This window comes from Arachis hypogaea, chromosome 6, assembly GCF_003086295.3.
Source record: "Arachis hypogaea cultivar Tifrunner chromosome 6, arahy.Tifrunner.gnm2.J5K5, whole genome shotgun sequence".
In the NCBI taxonomy this organism is placed as follows: Eukaryota; Viridiplantae; Streptophyta; class Magnoliopsida; order Fabales; family Fabaceae; genus Arachis; species Arachis hypogaea.
In genome coordinates this window covers 65968481-65972668 of record NC_092041.1, presented here as the reverse complement: position 1 = coordinate 65972668, position 4188 = coordinate 65968481, and the positions used below count along the sequence as shown (strand labels likewise).

General features: G+C 38.3%; 1 non-coding gene across 1 annotated transcript; it reads right to left on the bottom strand.

Moving 5' to 3' along the window:
* Positions 1–2586: 2586 nt before the first annotated feature.
* Positions 2587–2694, bottom strand: LOC112699724 (small nucleolar RNA R71). The gene has a single exon (XR_003152665.1). It is a non-coding gene; the product is annotated as a small nucleolar RNA R71 (small nucleolar RNA).
* Between the last annotated feature and the right edge of the window lie 1494 nt (positions 2695–4188).

Here is a 4188-nt window from a genome sequence, read left to right as displayed (position 1 = left end):
ATGGATTCTATTCCAACCTGATTGAGAACCGACAGATGATTAGCCGTGCCGTGACAGAGTGTGTTGAACATTTTCACTGAGAGGACGGGATTGTAGCCACTGACAACGGTGATGCCCAACATACAGCTTGCCATGGAAAGGAGTAAGAAGGATTGGATGAAGACAGTAGGAAATCAGAGAGACGGAAGGGACAAAGCATCTCCATTCGCTTATCTGAAATTCTCCCCAATGAAATACATAAGTATCTCTATCTTTATGTTTTATTCATATATCACTTATAACCATTTGAATCTGCCCGAATGAGATTTACAAGGTGACCATAGCTTGCTTCATACCAACAATCTCCGTGGGATCGACCCTTACTCGCGTAAGGTTTATTACTTGGACGACCCAGTGCACTTGCTGGTTAGTTGTGCGAAGTTGTGATAAAGAGTTGAGATTTCAATTGAGCGTACCATGTTGATGGCGCCATTGATGATCACAATTTCGTGCACCAAGTTTTTGGTGCCGTTGCCGGGGATTGTTGAGTTTGGACAACTGACGGTTCATCTTGTTGCTTAGATTAGGTATTTATCTTCAGAGTTCTTAAGAATGAATTCTAGTGTTTCAAGGTGATGTTTTCATCATCACCAAAGCTGATTGATTCTCATCAATTTAGCTCTTGAATGCAATGTCCTGCTGAAGCTTGGCTAGCCATGTCTAATTTCTTTAGACTGAAGCTTTAGACTAACATTACATGATTCCTGGAATTCTCATTAAGAATTTTGATACCTTTATTTTTTTTTCCACTCAATTTTTGAAAACTCCAAAAAAATTATAAAATCATAAAAACCAAAAATTTTTTGTATGTTTCTTGTTGAGTCTAGTGTCTCATTTTATGTTTGGTGTCAATTGCATGTTTCTATTCTTCCTGCATTCATGCATGTGTCTTCACTAATCTTCAAGTTGTTCTTGATGATTTCCTTACTCTGATCTTTAAATTCTCTTGACTTGAGTGTTTTGTTGTTTCTCATATGCATTCTCATTTTGTTAGTGTCAATGGTATACAAACTGCTAAGTTTGGTGTCTTGCATGCATTGTTATTTGATTTTAGTTACATTTTGATTATTAAAAATCCAAAAAATTTTTAATTTGTGTCTTTTCAAGTCAATAATACAGGGAATTGAAGATTCAGAACATACAGCAGAGGAATTACACAGAAAAAGCTGGGCGTTCAAAACGCCCAGTGAAGAAGGCAAACTGGCGTTTAAACGCCAGCCAAGGTGCCTGGTTGGGCGTTTAACGCCCAAAAGGGTAGTGTTTTGGGCGTTAAACGCCAAAATGGATACCATTCTGGGCGTTTAACGCCAGGATGGCACAAGAGGGAATATTTTGTTTTTAATTCAATTTTTTTTTAAGTTTTCAAAATTTTTCAAAATCAAATCTTTTTCAAATCATATCTTTTCAATCAAATCTTTTTCAAAATCAATTTCTTTCCATTTTCAAAAATACTTGCTATCAATTAATGATTTGATTCAACATTTCAAGTATGTTGCTTTTCTGTTGAGAAAGGTTTAATGTTGAATCATATCTTTTCTTGTTAGCCAAGTCATTAATTTTCAAAATCAAATCTTTTTAAATTGTTTTTCAAATCATATCTTCTCAATCAAATCTTTTTAAAACCATAACTTTTCAATTATATCTTCTCAACCACATCTTTTTCAAAATAGTTTTCAATCATATCTTTTTGATTTCTAATTTCAAAATTTTTTTCAAAAATCACTTGATTTCTTTTCCACTCTTGGTTTTCGAAAATCAATTAGTGTTTTTCAAAATATTTTTAAAATCTTTTTAATTAATTTTCAAAAATTTCTTCCCCTCTTCTCACATCCTTCTATTTATGGACTAACACTACTCCTCAATACACAATTCGAACTCCATCTTTCCTTGATAAGTTCGAATTTTCTACCTCTTCCTTCTACTTTTCTTTTCTTCTTACACCTCAAGGAATCTCTATACTGTGACATAGAGGATTCCATATTTTCTTGTTCTCTTCTCTTTCATATGAGCAGGAGCAAAGACAAAAGCATTCTTGTTGAGGCTGACCCTGAACCTGAGAGGACCTTGAAGTGAAAGCTAAGGAAAGATAAGGCACAACTCTCTGTAGAGGACCTAACAGAAATCTTCAAAGAAGAAGAACCCATGGCAGCCAAAAACAACAACAATGCCAACAATGCAAGGAAGGTGCTGAGTGACTTCACTGCACCTACTCCTAAATTCTATGGGAGAAGCATCTCTATCCCTGCCATTGGAGCAAACAACTTTGAGCTTAAGCCTCAATTAGTTTCTCTAATGCAACAGAATTGCAAGTTCCATGGACTTCCATTGGAAGATCCTCATCAGTTTTTAGCTGAATTCTTGCAAATCTGTAACACAGTCAAGACTAATGGGGTTGACCCTGAGGTCTACAGACTTATGCTATTCCCTTTTGCTCTAAGAGACAGAGCTAGGATATGGTTGGACTCACAACCTAAAGAAAGCCTGAACTCTTGGGAAAAGTTAGTCAATGCCTTCTTGGCAAAGTTCTTTCCACCTCAAAAATTGAGTAAGCTTAGAGTGGAGGTCCAAACCTTCAGACAGAAGGAAGGAGAATCCCTCTATGAAGCTTGGGAAAGTTACAAACAATTGATTAGAAAATGTCCTTCTGACATGCTTTCTGAATGGAACATCATAGGTATCTTCTATGATGGTCTGTCTGAACTGTCCAAGATGTCATTGGATAGTTCTGCTGGAGGATCTCTTCATTTGAAGAAGACGCCTACAGAAGCTCAAGAACTCATTAAAATGGTTGCAAATAACCAATTCATGTACACTTCTGAAAGGAATCCTGTGAACAATGGGACGAATCAAAAGAAAGGAGTTCTTGAGATTGACACTCTGAATGCCATACTGGCTCAGAACAAAATATTGACTCAGCAAGTCAATTTGATTTCTCAAAGTCTGTCTGGAATGCAAGCTGCACCAGGTAGTACTAAGGACGCTTCATCTAAAGAAGAAGCTTATGATCCTGAGAACCCTTCAATGGAAAAGGTGAATTACATGGGAGAACCCTATGGAAACACCTATAATTCTTCATGAAGAAATCATCCAAATCTCTCATGGAAGGATCAACAGAGACCTCAACAAGGTTTCAACAACAATAATGGTGGAAGAAACAGGTTTAGCAATGGCAAGCCTTTTCCATCATCTTCTCAGCAACAGACAGAGAATTCTAAGCAGAGCCACTCTGACTTAGCAACCATGGTCTCTGATCTAATCAAAACCACTCAAAGTTTCATGACTGAAACAAGGTCCTCCATTAGGAATTTGGAGGCACAAGTGGGACAGCTGAGCAAAAAAAATTACTGAACTCCCTCCTAGTACTCTTCCAAGCAATACAGAAGAGAATTCAAAAGGAGAATGCAAGGTCATCAACATGGCCGAACTAGGAGAGGAGGAAGAGGCAGTGAATGCCACTGAGGAAGACCTCAATGGACGTCCACTGGCCTCCAATGAGTTCCCTAATGAGGAACCATGGGAATCTGAGGCTCACACTGAGACCATAGAGATTCCATTGGATTTACTTCTGCCATTCATGAGCTCTGATGAGTATTCTTCCTCTGAAGAGGATGAATATGTGGCTGAAGAGCAAGTTGCTAAATACCTTGGAGCAATCATGAAGCTAAATGACAAGTCATTTGGTAATGAGACTTGGGAGGATGAACCCCCTTTGCTCAGCAAAGAACTGGATGACTTGTCTAGGCAGAAATTACCTCAAAAGAGACAAGATCCTGGGAAGTTTTCAATACCTTGTACCGCAGGCACCATGACCTTTAAGAAGGCTCTGTATGACCTAGGGTCAAGTATAAACCTCTTGCCTCTCTCTGTAATGGAGGAGCTAGGGATCTTTGAGGTGCAAGCTACAAGAATCTCACTAGAGATGGCAGACAATTCAAGAAAACAAGCTTATGAACTTGTAGAGGACGTTCTGGTAAAGGTTGAAGACCATTACATCCCTGCTGATTTCATAGTCCTAGAGACTGGGAAGTGCATGGATGAATCCATCATCCTTGGCAAACCCTTCCTAGCCACAGCAAAGGCTGTGATTGATGTTGACAGAGGAGAATTGCTCATTCAAGTGAATGAAGAATCCCTTGTGTTTAAGGCTCA